This window comes from Gavialis gangeticus, unplaced genomic scaffold (genome assembly GCF_001723915.1).
Source record: "Gavialis gangeticus isolate Ggan-Ray unplaced genomic scaffold, GavGan_comp1, whole genome shotgun sequence".
NCBI lineage: Eukaryota > Metazoa > Chordata > Crocodylia > Gavialidae > Gavialis > Gavialis gangeticus.
The window spans coordinates 5,763,267-5,776,580 of record NW_017729004.1 but is presented as its reverse complement, the minus strand read 5'-3'; the positions used below and the strand labels follow the sequence as shown (position 1 = coordinate 5,776,580).

General features: G+C 50.5%; 1 protein-coding gene and 1 non-coding gene across 4 annotated transcripts in view; one reads left to right on the top strand and one right to left on the bottom strand.

The window, feature by feature from the left end:
- GJC2 (gap junction protein gamma 2) overlaps nt 1–13,314 on the bottom strand; it is a 61,239-nt gene that overhangs the window by 22,578 nt on the left and 25,347 nt on the right. The window contains exon 1 of one of the 3 annotated variants that reach the window (XM_019508051.1): nt 8,667–8,747. The exons of the other annotated variants lie outside the window; for them this stretch is intronic. The gene's annotated coding sequence lies outside the window, so the exon portion shown is untranslated. Of the gene's footprint in view, nt 1–8,666; nt 8,748–13,314 lie in introns of those variants that run through there. 3 annotated transcript variants of the gene reach the window in all.
- TRNAL-UAA lies at nt 12,945–13,027 on the top strand. The gene has a single exon. It is a non-coding gene; the product is annotated as a tRNA-Leu (tRNA).

The window sequence follows — 13,314 nt, the reverse complement described above, 5'->3', positions numbered from 1 at the left end:
AGGTAGCAAACTTCCTGCATGCTTTTTGAGGGGTGGCTTTACCCTGGTCTGAAGGACGTGCTGCAGAGCAGGGTGCGTCTGCTCCACTTTTCCTATGGGAGCAAATAAAACGGTAGTAAGCACTACACACTTTTACTGCACGGTAAACATTGTGTGTCTGCATCTTCAGGCACGAGGTTGAGCTCCTCCTTGATACCAAGGTGGCTGCAGAAAAAGGGGGCTTATCGGCCCCTTCCAAAGTGCTGGGAACCCTTGACTCCTCTCTCCATCAACCACCTCCATGAACCAGACGGCACTGAGGACCCTACGGGAGCAACCCGACAGCTCAGAATTGGCCCGAGGCCCAGACCACACACCTGGCTCTGTGCAGAAGACCCCTGAAGTCACTGGGGTTGCATGTGGGGCCCAATGCAGGACCGGGGCCGGAGTCATTTCAGGGATCTGGGGAAGCACCCAAGGTCCCCAGGTCCTACAGATCTCGGTCCCATGAAGAGCACTGGGGGGGGGCCGTGGGACTGCTCTGGTGGGCGAGGCACCCAGGCCCTCGCGTGCCGACACTGGAATCGAGGGATGACCAGCCCCAGCGCTCTTCAAATATTGTGTCTGGCGCGTAGCTAACCAGATGCTGTGCTGGGAAGCCTCACAAGGTAAACAGTCATTAGCTACAGTGCATTAGGCTGTCAGGAGGCGTTTATACACAGAAGCCCTCGCACGGCAGGACGGACGTGTTTGAGGATGTTGCAGGATGTTCTGCCCTGAAGTCAGAAGAAACCCCCGCCTGTGCGGCTGCACCAGCATCCAGTCCCCAGCAGCGCAGCAAAGGGCACCAGGCCAGCGCAAGCGACTGGTAGCACAACCCAGAGCTTTACACCTCGAAAGCCCTTGCATGAAGCCAGATCAAGGAACTGACACATGAGGGTCAGGGACTTGGGGTTCGCCCCTCTGCTGCTGGTGGCCTCGGAGGAGGCGAGAAAGAGCCAGACCCGTGAGCCACATCTGGCCTGAAGCTTAATGCAGAAGCAGAAGCCTGTGCTGCCGACCGCCCTGCTGACCAAGGCTGCCTGCGAGCTCGTCCAAACCCAAAGCGATCGCCCGCTCAAGCAAACCGCTTGCAGAATGTGCAGAGCTTTCCTGCTTCCTTTGCAATCAAGGATAATTAAGCCACTCCGCATGAGACTGGGAGGAGGGTGTGGGTGGCCTGGAAGGCCCTCTGACCCTCTCAGATAACTCTTTGCAAAGCATTCAAGGCCCAGCCTAGTCTGAGGGCTGTATGTGGCGCTGCCAGAGATCAGCTACCTCCGCACCATGCTAGAGCGGGTGTTGAAAGTGCTCCCCCAGATCCCCAGGTTTCGCCAGGGTTGTCCCATCATTAAACCCCTGGCCAGGGCCGCCGTCTGCTTTCTGCTCCCCGCTCTCCCTTGTTTATAGTCCACTCTCCGTGCATTGCCCCGGTGATGCTCCACCTGAGGGTCCCCAGATGCAGAGACCGCCCCACTACGACAGCTCCTCATCGCATCAACAGGGAATCCGGGAGGGAAAAATGGCCCCACGTGGAGCATCATTTCTGGATGTCCCTGGAAGAGTCGGTGCTGCCTGGGCAGGAGAGGATATGTGTGCTTCTGCTGCACACAAGCAAAGCGCCCGATATACCAGCTCACGACGGCCGGGATGGTTGGAGCTAATATGGCACAGACAGTGAATCCAAATTTAAGGGAAACACTGATGTAAGAATATGCTGACTGCTTGGAAAAGCTCTCACTTTGGTGGCAATTTGGATGGAAAACCACCATCAGAGGATGAAAAGAGAGGGAATGGGTCATTTTAACAAAGAGCTTTCCTTAAAACTCCCTTCCTATGGTCAGCCATCTCCCTGAAGGCTAATTTTGTGGCACGTAGAGAAGTAAAACTGCCCTTTGGATGGGGAGACTAGCCTGGAGAGGATTTTGGGACTCAAAGCGTTGTTGGTTGTGGCCGTGTTGGTCTAAGGACATGGGCAGACAAGGTTCTTTGGGTAGATGTGATATCTTTTATTAGACTCACTAAATCGTTAGGAAAATTATCCTTGTACAAGGGAAGATCTGAATCCAGACTTCTGTGGTGCCGGTTCAGGCCCATCACCAACACCCACCTCTTTTGTGAGTGGAGCCTCCTTTGAATCCTGCTGTGCGAGGTGCTTTGGAAATGCAGAGTGTTACGATGACAGCCCCAACTTCTACGACTGTGCAGCGCGTTTTTCATCCCTGCCACCCATCCCAAAGGCCCTTTATGTAGAACTGAATCAGACCCTCAGGGAAGAGGTCAATATTAGGTTTCATTATTGGCCCTGGCAGATAGGCAGAAGGCAATGGACTGAGCCTCCAGCCTCAGAGGTGAGCTACGTCCCCTTGTAAAGGAGAATCCAGCTTGACAGAGCTGAGGAGCATCTCCAGAGCTGACTTTGAGGCCTGTTTTGTGTCTAGGCTCAGGAATACAACAGGGCATCATAGAAAATGAGGGTTGAAGGGTCCTCAAGAGGTCACATCGCGTCCAGCCCCTGCTCAAAGCGGGACCAGCCCCAACTACATCATCCCAGCCAAGGCTTTGTCTACCCGGGTCTTCAAACCCTCCAAGGATGGAGCGTCCACCAGCTTTCTGGGTGATCTGTTCCAGTGTTTTATTACCCTGCTAATGAGAAAGTTTTTCCTAATATCCAACCTTGCTGAAACTTGAGCCCGTTGCTGCTTGTGCTGTCATCTGCCCCCACTGAGAAAGTCCAGCTCCATCCTCTTTGCAACCACTCAGGCTATTATTAAATTCTCCCTCAGTCTTTTCTTCTCTAGACTAAATCAGCCTCTCCTCCCAAGTCATGTCCCCTACCCCAGCCCCCAAAACATTTCCATTGCCCTCTGCTGGGCTCTCCAATTTGCCCACATCCTTTCTGTAGTGGGGAGCCCAAAATGGACACACGATGCCAGATGTGGCCTCTCCAGTGCTGAACAGAGGGGAACGATCACTGCCCTCTATTCAGGGAACACAAGGGACTAATCATGCCCTACCATGCAGAGATTCCTTGTTTTAATTTTGCCAGTCAAAATTTTAACTGGACTGGTCACATTGTTGTGAAACATCTCCATTTCAGCGGCATTTTAAAGCCCGGTGTGGACACCCTTAATGGTTTAAAACTGGTGGCACTGGGATTAGCTTACCCCTGGCTGGGCAAACTGATTTAAACTGGACATAAGCGTCCATCCCAAAAGTTAGCCCGCTATCACGAAACTGCTTTTCTGATGCAAACGTGTCCCACTGAAAATGTGCCTATCGGACCTAGCCTCCAGCAGCGAACAACAGTTATCCATTAACAATGTCAGTCGAATGTGTAACCTAAAGGCCACAAAGGCCAGCGTCCAAGTAGCCAACGTGAAACTCCGCGGCCCCGCAACGGGAAACACAGCACGCGGAGGAGAGCAAGGGAGGACCCGCTGAGAGCCAACGTTGCCTTGGACAGCTCAACCTAATGCTTTACGGCATTTTTCTCTTTGTCTGTTCCCGCTCCAAAGTAAGCACTGCAAAGACAGCGCCGGACCTCCAGAGTCAGAGTGCACAGCAGAGGCCAAATCCAGCAATTAGTTTCTTTTCAATTTGCTTCCCTTTCCTGCAGCCACCATAGGAAGAAAGAAAGAAAGAAAAGCCCCTCCCAAATTCTTTGGTGCAGTACCTGGGATGAGGATTGACCTAGGTCTCCCATGAAAACCCACCACGGCTCCCTGAGCCCTCATAACAGGAAACAATAAAGTTTCCATCAAGTTTTTTTTCCAGCGCTGGCTTTTATTTTATTTTTTTTAAAATGCTTCTGTGAAAGAGGGCCAGAGCCTAAACCGTCATAGACCTTCCTGAACTCCATACAAAATGGCAGGAAGTGCATTCCCCAACAGCAAAGGCCATGCAAACGTTCGTCCCACACCACCTCCTCCTCGCAGGACTGCACTCCACTCCCGCTTTCGCAGTTCACATGGCAGGGGCCCATTAGCCCAAGCCAGGGCAGAGGAAAAGATCAAAGAGCATGGGAAAGATGAGGGAGTGCTGGAAAATGAAGCCATATGGTGACGAGCTAAATCCCTGAGCTGCTCCACCAAGGTGATTTTCTAACACCTGCGAACGGCTATGGAGTGGAAGGTTGGATGAGCACCAAGAGAGCGTGGCAGAAACAAAAGGATGGGGAATAAGGTCCTAAGTTCAACCAGAAGTTACAGGTTTCGTCCAGGAATGGCTGGGCTAGGTGCTATGCAGCAGGTCAGACCAGATGGTCCAAATGGTCCCCTCTGGAATTAAAACCTGGGAAGAAAAGTGCCTGTTGTTAGCAGGGGAAGGGGCCACAATGAAATGGTTTTGCACAAACAATTCCTGCGCAAAGTGCAGATTGGGTACGTAAGGTGTAAATTGGTCCCTACTGATTTGCCATCACACAAGATGGCATAGCCAATGAAGAACGCAAGCTTTCCCCCTCAAGCTGCCTCTGAAGCAGCCGCTGGTTACTGAGTGCCACTCTGCACGCAGCACCGCTCAGATTTGATGGTTGCATTTATGTTTGCTCCGATCTGGATTTGCATTTATACAGTGCCCAAATACACATGCTCTGGAAGTCCTTGATATAACTCAGAGGGAAATAAAAGTACCGTGCCTGCAGAACTAAAGGGCAGCAGCTTGGTTGCTGTAATCCTATACAAGCAAGTTGGGCAACGGACCCTTTTGAAACACCCTCTCCTCCAAACCTAGCTTTGATCTAGAAGAGAAAACTCTCCTGCCGTGGATCTAATAAAAAGAAACCAAGGTGACACAACTGGCAATGTACACAGTCCATCAATACTAGAGATGGGGTAAAGCAGCTGGATGGCCACAGTGAAAGGCTGGACTGTCCACCAAGTCACGCCACCTTAGCCCGAGGAACGATATTAAACCAGTTTCATCAAACCAGGCCAACCTGAAGGGTGGACACTGTTACAACATCACTTTAAACCAGGTTCACATCAGTTTTGTTTATGCTGGGCCCTACTTCAGTTTGATTTAAACCAGGACATAGTCAAAGTTCAACAAGCACTAAAGTCAGAGCGGTTGGGTTCAAGCAGACATCATCAGCACCAAAGTCAAGTTTACATGGTACCAGCTCCATTAGACAGGACACCTCATAAGGATACCTGACACCTGGCTCCCAAAACACATCCCAGACTCCCAACTCATCAATAGTCATTGTCATAGAGGGGGGCAAAAACGAGATTTAAGGACACCTTGAAGGCCAACCTGACGAAATGTGATTTTACCATCATTACCTAGGAGACTTCAGTGCTGAATGGTCCCCAATAGCGCCACGATGTATGACAAGGTAGGGTTACCATATGTCCAGGTTTTCCCGGACATGTCCTCTTTTTTGGACCCCCGTGCTGTGTCTGGGCGGGTTTTTAAAATAAGAGCAAATGTCTGGGTTTGCTGCTCTCCCGGGCTGGCTGCTTGGGGCTGGGAGCAGTGGGCAAGGTGATTGGCTGTCGGGGGTCACATGCTCCCCACGCGGGCTCCCGCAAGCCGTAGAGACAGGGTCATAGAGAGGGACTGGCACTGGCAGGGCTGGGGTCAGCGGGTCCCGAGTGAGGGGCAGCAGCAGGGCTGGAGGGGGGCTGTGGCTTGTCAGTGAGGACATGGGTACACAAGGCCCATTGACTGGCAGCTCCCAGAAACACCCTCAGGCTCTGCGTAGGGCTTGTGTATGCATCTATACATGCTTGGGGTGGGGTGGAGGGACCCCCAGGCCTGGTCCATCATCACCTGGCCCTGCTCTGACCAAGTAGCATGTTTGCACTGGGGGGAAAGGACTGTGTAGCCCACTGGTAAATGGGCTTCTAGGTCCCTGTCTGACCACCCCAGCTGGAGAAGCGTCCGGGTTCAACCCTTGGCGATGATTGCCATCTTGGCTGGTGCGTAAGGCGAAGGTACGCTACGCGGGGGGCATCGGGGAGGTTGCCTTCGCTCCCTCTCCCCTTGCCTCCCGCCAGAGCCCTCACTCCCTTTTCCTTTGTCAACCACAACAAACTCCGTAGCGGCCAGCGAAAACTCAAAGCCTGCAGATGGGAACACCTCCTAGACCCTCACGCCAGCAAAATCCTGGGAGCGGGACATGCCAAGTCCCCCCGGCGCCCCATCTCCCCCTCCCCTGTGAAGCAGCACAGCCCACGCAGGCTGACTGGGAGATCCCGAGCAGCGGGACCTCGAGCCAATTTGCTCAGATAAGAAAAGTGCTGAGCTTGCCTTAATGGGAAGCATTGCTGTTAACCCCCGGTGTGCCAGGAAAACCTCATTAGCCCCCACTTCAGCAGATGGGAGCAATGGTCAAAGCCAGGAGCAGCTGCTTGAAAGCAACAGCGCTGCAAAGCTGTGGAGGGTCGTCGTGCCTGCGGCAGATTAAAAGTCTGCTTGCAAGGCAGGCAGTAGGCGTGACAACAATTCAGGCAAGCAGACCCCCGTTAGCTTTATGCTTGCCAGCTCGAGGCCTGCTAGCTTGATAAGCATAACAGTACAGCGCTCAGCGACTGAAGCCCGGTGCGGCTGCAGCTCAGCAGCTAACCGAACCTCCAGCTGCGGAGCAGGCCTGCTTTCAGGAGCAGATAAGTGAGGGACGAGAGGCAGCTCTCACTGGTCTGTGCCTGGGATGCCCCCCGGGCCATCCTCTCCTGGGGCGTTATTACAGGGAGGGAGGAAGGGGCACCCAGACTGAATGAACAATACCCTGTTCCCTCCGCAACGTGAAAAAGGAACCAGAGCCAAGGTTTTCACAGCTTGGCCACCTCGAGCCAGGCATCTGCATCCAGACCTGGGTGCCCGAAGAAGTGCCTTGAATTTCAGAAAAGCTCAGCACCCACCCACTCCCACCAAATCCAACAGCAGTTGCTGTGTCCCTGACCTCACAAGGTCCCTTCCAGCCCCTAATGTCTATGAAATCTATGATACTCTGGGAATCAAGCCATTCATTTAGGCTCTTAAGTACCTAAACATGTACCTTAAACATGGTGCCAGGTAGTGCTCTTCTCAGCCAAGCACTCAGGTAATTCTGTGTCATCTACTGAGCCTCAATCATATCGACTTCCCCTAGGACTTCTGTTCCTAAGTCACCGAGGCTCTTTGGAAAATCCCACCCCTGATGCCCTAATTGAGGCCATTATTGAGGCTTTCACTTCTGAAAGCACTGACTTTAGCAAAGACCACAGGGCTTGGACCCCTGAGCAAATCACCACACTGGTGAAAAAATCTTGCCAGACTTATTCAGGCAAAATACCCACTGGTGGCTGGCTCAGGCCCTTCATGATACTGTGATATATATGCAGAATATATGTATGTGTGTGTGTGCGCGCACGTATGTGTATAGATATAAATATATATCATGAAGCATATATATCACTAAGGGTATATATATGTGTGTGTGTGCGTGTGTGTGTGTGTAGATATATATCTATATCTATCTATATATATATCATAAAGCATATATACTACTAAGGGTATATATATATGTGTGTGTGTGTGTGTGTGTATGTGTAGATATATCTATCTGTCTATCTATATATCTATATCTATATCTATCTATATCTATCTATCTATATATATATATATATATATCATAAAGCATATATATCACTAAGGGTGTGTGTGCCTGCCTTAGTGTATATATGTGTGTGTGTGTGTGTGTGTGACACACACACACACATATATATACCCTTAGTGATATACATGCTTCAAAATGTATATATGTATATATATACATTATATGATATATACGCTTTGTTTGTGTGTGTGTATATATACACAGGAAGCACATACACACACACACACACACACACACACACGCCCTTTGTGATATATACACAGTACCTTTCAAATGCAGCCACCTCTGGGGCACGGCGCTGCAGGCAACCGGTTCAAGAGATGGTGACATGGCAATGGTGTGAGAGGAACTAGCTAGTGGAAAATGATTACATAAGTGAAAAAGACAGCTTTATTGATCATTGTAGCACAGGAAACATCAAATTATGGCTGTCTGATGCAACGAAGGTAAAGAGCATTGCCTTGCCACCTCACCCCATGAACATGCTTTAACCGCATAATACTAACACTCAGAAATCATCACTGAAAAGCTACTGCAAGAACCGAGCAAAGAGCAGAAAGCAAAGCAGCACCTGCAAGTTAACAGAGAGCAGGGCGAACCCAGACCTCACGCTCCAGGAGCCGGCAGTCAGCTAAATAAGGAACCTGGAGCAAGAGCTGATACAAAAATGCCAGAGGATGAGACTCAATGTCAAGCCCCATTTTTCCACTACTACTACTAAGGCCTAGACGTAGCAAAATGAGAAAGCCGGTTACGCTGAGTGAGGAAGCCAATGGCTTGGAGGTGCGCTTGCCAGCTGCTCCCAAACCTGCAGAAATCACAAATTTAAGATAAAAAGGAAACCGTACTACTGCCAGCCCCTTCCTACCCCTCTGGCCCAGCTCCTGGGTGGAGTGCTAAGAGTCTCATGAAGTGGCTGTATATTAATACATTAAACGAGATTTATCACCCTGACCTTACTGTCACCAGTAACTATTTAAATACTTCTAACCCTGAGAAAACCCAAGAAAATTGCGTGCAAGGTAGTCCTGACGGAGCGCTGTACCTTCACTTCCGAACGGGCAGGAGAGGAACGATGGGGAATGTGGGTCTGGTCCTGGCTACATCTGCTAGTAGCTCGTTGGCCGGTTGGAGATGAAGGAGAGAGCAAAACACGGCAGCAAGTGAGCAGGAGGCTTCCTGAGTGTGTTTATATAGATGGACACTAGCCCTGCTGACACAGGATGGGTCAGTGGCCCCGGTGTGAGGACCTGGGCGGTTCGATTGTTTTCTGGATCACAACTTCCATTTGGAAGCGACTGATACCCAGCGCTAAGGAGAGATGCTGTAAAAAGCAGCATGTACGTGCAGTGCTGCAGGTCTTGGTGCATTTTACGGGAGCGGGCCAGGAGCACGGGCCCTGTCTTACAGACGGAGATGCAGCAAGGCAGCACCCTTGGTGGAAAGGAACTGTTTTACAGACTGGGACACAAAGCACAACGAGATGAAGCAACTTGCCCAGGGTCACACTAGGGGTTTGTCCACACATCACGCAACAGGATGCTTACAACACAAGTTGGCCCATGTGAGCCAGTGTTAATCCTCTTAGTATGGGTATCGACAGCTATGAAGATAAGGTAACATCAGTTTTCAGCTAGCCTGCGCTGAAGTACATGATCTTGCAGAAAAGAAGGCTAACGGCATCCCGGGCTGCATTAGTAGGAGCGTTGCTGGCAGATGGAGGGAAGCACTTCTTCCCCTCTATTCAGCACTGGGGAGGCCAATCTGGAGTCCTGTGTCCAGTTTTAGGCCCCCTGCTATAGAAAGGATGTGGACAAGCTGGAGAGAGTCCTGTGGAGGGCAATGAAAATGTTTGGGGGGCTGAGGACATGACTGGTGAGGAGAGGCCGAGGGAACTGGGCTGATTTAGTCTGGAGAAGAGAAGACCGAGGGGGATTGAATAGCAGCCTTCACCTCCCTGCAGGGGGGTTGCAAAGAGGATGGAGCTGGGCTGGTCTCAGTGGGGGCAGATGACAGGACAAGGAGCAATGGGCTCAAGCTGCAGCAAGGGAAGTGGAGGTTGGATACAAGGGAAAACTTTCTCACTAGGAGGGTGGTGAAGCACTGGAACAGGTTACCTGGAGACATGGTGCACTCTCCATCCTTGGAGGTTTTTAAGGCCTGGCTAGACAAAGCCTTGGCTGAAATAATCTAGTTGGGCCAGTCCTCCTTTGAGCAGGGGGTCGGACCTTGAGGACCCTTCCAACCCTCATTTTCTACGATGCTATACCCTCATCAAGCTAGCTAGGTCAGGCAGCAATAGGAAAACCAGCATTCAATTGCCTTCAGGTGCTATCATCACGCCCCTGTTTGTTCTGGGGATGCTGTGGCAGATACAGGACTAAAACCTACATCTCCCAAGAGCTCCAGTTTGAGCACCAAAATCACAAACCCACCCTGGCCTCTCTTGCCCAAGCATACTCCCATTGATGTCAACAGCATTTAATCTCTGTAGGGTCCACTTGGCAATGATATGACCCAGTCATTATAAATGATCCCTGTGCACCATCCGTGTAGATGCTAAAGTTTCCATTAACAACCCCGAACGCACAGATCTGGTTTTGCAGCCACGGGGTATTATTTTTGTACTTGCACCTGATGACTAGTGACCCATACTCATCGTCTCACCGTTCACCTTTTCTTGGGAGAGCTTCAACCTCTTCCACAACCTCTTCCTCTGTACAGCTGGGAGCTGGCAGGGCTTTGCCTTCGGCTTAGAGCATGGAAACACGAGTCATACCCCACTCGGTAACAAGTGATTCCAGGGCATGAGTTGCAATAAAAAAACCCAGAAAAAAGAAAAAAGCCCAGCTGTAAAAACAAACATTAAACCCTGAGATCCTACAACCTCTTTGTACCTTGACCCTAGCGCGGAAATGTAATGTGAACATCCATTGGGGCCATATTTCCCTCTTTCAACAATGGCATTTTTTCATGAATGAACATTTATGAGGTGAAAAGGGAAAGGCGGAGGTGGCGGGGGTGGGAACAGTCAGCTCTGCCCAAGGCATTTTGACCTTGGGATGCTTTTCCCGTTTAGCGTTGGACAGAGCAATAGGCTAGGGTGCCATTACATGCAGTGGATGCCAGTCCAACATGAAGGAAAACAAGAAGTTCTTGCTCTGCTTTGGGCCAGAAAGCCTCCCAGGGCAGGACCGAGCACCAGCTCAGGTTGTTCCTGATGTCTTGCATGCTCCCAGGCCCCCGTGTACTCAAATCCACGTCCAGGCTGCATCCAGCTCATTGCATTGCACGGACATGGCATGTCCAACAGGATCTTCCACTGACAATCCCAACCTCCTCCTGAGGTGGAAAAGCAGCACATAGGAACACTGGGCTGGAAGGAGCCGCCTGGCCCAGCGAATCCAGTCTCCTGCGTGCTTGCAGGCATCCTTTATCCAGTCCTAAAAGTCGCCCACTCCAATCCCTCGCTCACCACAACTAGAAGCCACATGACAAAATCAAAACCAACTCACAAGCAAGCAGCAGGGGAGATGAGGGCACTGCCAATGCCCTGCCACTGCAATCACAAGAAGACATTGGTTAATATATACTCAGAAGGTCCTGGGAAGAGGACCACAGCCCATGCCACACTAGGTGACAACCCCTCCTCCCACCACAGTCCGTGCCAATCTGCCTGCGAGGGGAAGTGGGAGGGAGAATTGATCCTGACTCTAAAATGCATGAAAAATGGATGGTGTTTGCACTGGCCGTACTGTCATGGTGCCCTGCTCTTCACTGGGCTGTTAAAGCAGATGGCAGGGCAGGGTGGCACCTTAAGGACTAACTGGTTCAGAGAAGCATGAGCTTTCATAGATGACAGATGACCTGGTCAGCTACAGTGACAGGAGCAGGCACATTGCCCTTCTCTCTCTTTGCTTCCTGCTGCCCCCAAAGTTTAATATCCATTGCCTGGCAGGGGCAGCAGCATTTCTATTCAGGCAACAGTGAGGGAGTCAACTGATTTTGTGGCTCATTATAATCTAAGTTCTGCTTCCTTCTAATCTCTTCATTGCAAATGGTGTTAATGACCCTGTCTCCTGGTTAATGGTCTTGATGGTCTACTAATCAAGGTGACCTTGTTTCTGCAATTCTGCTGTCAGTAGGCACATCTACACAAAACATTTACTGCAGAGTAGACTAATTCACTCCACAGTAAATGTCTCGACATTTACACATGTAGGGCTGCTAGACTGGTGTAAACTAATAAACGCCACAACAGGGTAGTACTTGTATTTGTGGTCTTTTTTACCCTGATGCTCTGAGTAAAAAACTCACTGATAGGTCTGGCTAGGGCACAAGGCTTTCTGCTGGCTAGCCCCACACTGAAACACCTTCATGCCCCAGCCAGTCCCGCCGCTGCACATTGAGACAGGGCAGAGCAGCCCCAGGCTGGCAGGCTGACCCCATGGATCCCCTGCCAGCCAGGGCCACTCCAACCCAGTCCTGGGAGCATGTGTAAACATGGTGTGCAGGAGCAATAAACTCTGGCACAATAAGCACCGGAGTTTATGGTGTCACATTAATAAGCATGTTTAGATGTGCTCAGTTAGTGGCTCCTGGCAATACAGCTTCTATTTCACAGCCCTGCAGGCTAGTCTTAACTCTACCTAAACACAGTCACTCAGGTGTTGACACCTTAACTCAGGTGAACATTAACTCAGGTGTGGAAATAACTTTCAGTGAAGCACTGGATGCACTGTCAAGATGCTCAAGAAGGCTAGATTTCATTTCATGAATCTGAAAAAGATGTACATTTAATTCTAATGACTACTGGACCGATAAACAACAGCTTTTACTTATGTGGTTTTTATATCTAATATATGATATAGCAAATGAATGCACATTCCAATAAAGTTATATTTGTTTGTGCTTCGATCTTGAACAGAATAAGATAGCCGTAAGCCCCCAGCTTATGAGTAATGCTTTTGGTGTCTTTTTACCTGGAGAGAAATGTGTGTTGTATTATATGGGATGATGCACCACATCATCTGCACCCCGCCTTTTCAGAAGCCTCGATCCACCCATGTGCAGCAATGCAAGTAAATGAAGCAGCCTTATTTTCATGCAACAGGTAGTGCCTCTCAGGGATGTTGGGTATCCACACTTATACCACGGCCTTGGGGAACAGCTTTTATCTTCCGATTAGAAAGGACCCAACTCTCGCCTGCAGCAACCTCTGACCTGGTCACTGCAGGCGATTGGTTCTTTTCCACTACATACATTTCCTAACCACCGCCTGCACCTGTCAGCAGCAACTATAACCATCATGGACTTCATGGAGACCAGGATGGCCGAGTGGTTAAGGTGTTGGACTTAAGATCCAATGGACATATGTCTGCGTGGGTTCAAACCCCACTCCTGGTAGAGTGCTTTTTTCTGGCTGAGATGCAGGACCTCCATTTGATTCAGGAGGTGCACAGTCCCACCAGAGGAGGTGCCCTGTTGGACCTGGTCCTGGCCGCAGGTGACGACCTGGTAAGGGGCTTCCAGGTTCTTGACCACCTGGGCAATAGTGATCATCGCTTGCTGGAATTCGCCATCCAGCGTAGGGTGTCAAGGGCCCGCAGCAAGGCGGTAGCCCTAGACTTCAGGAGGGCCAACTTCGTTGAGATGAGGAGATTAGTGGGAGAGGCACTGGGGTCCTTGAGGGC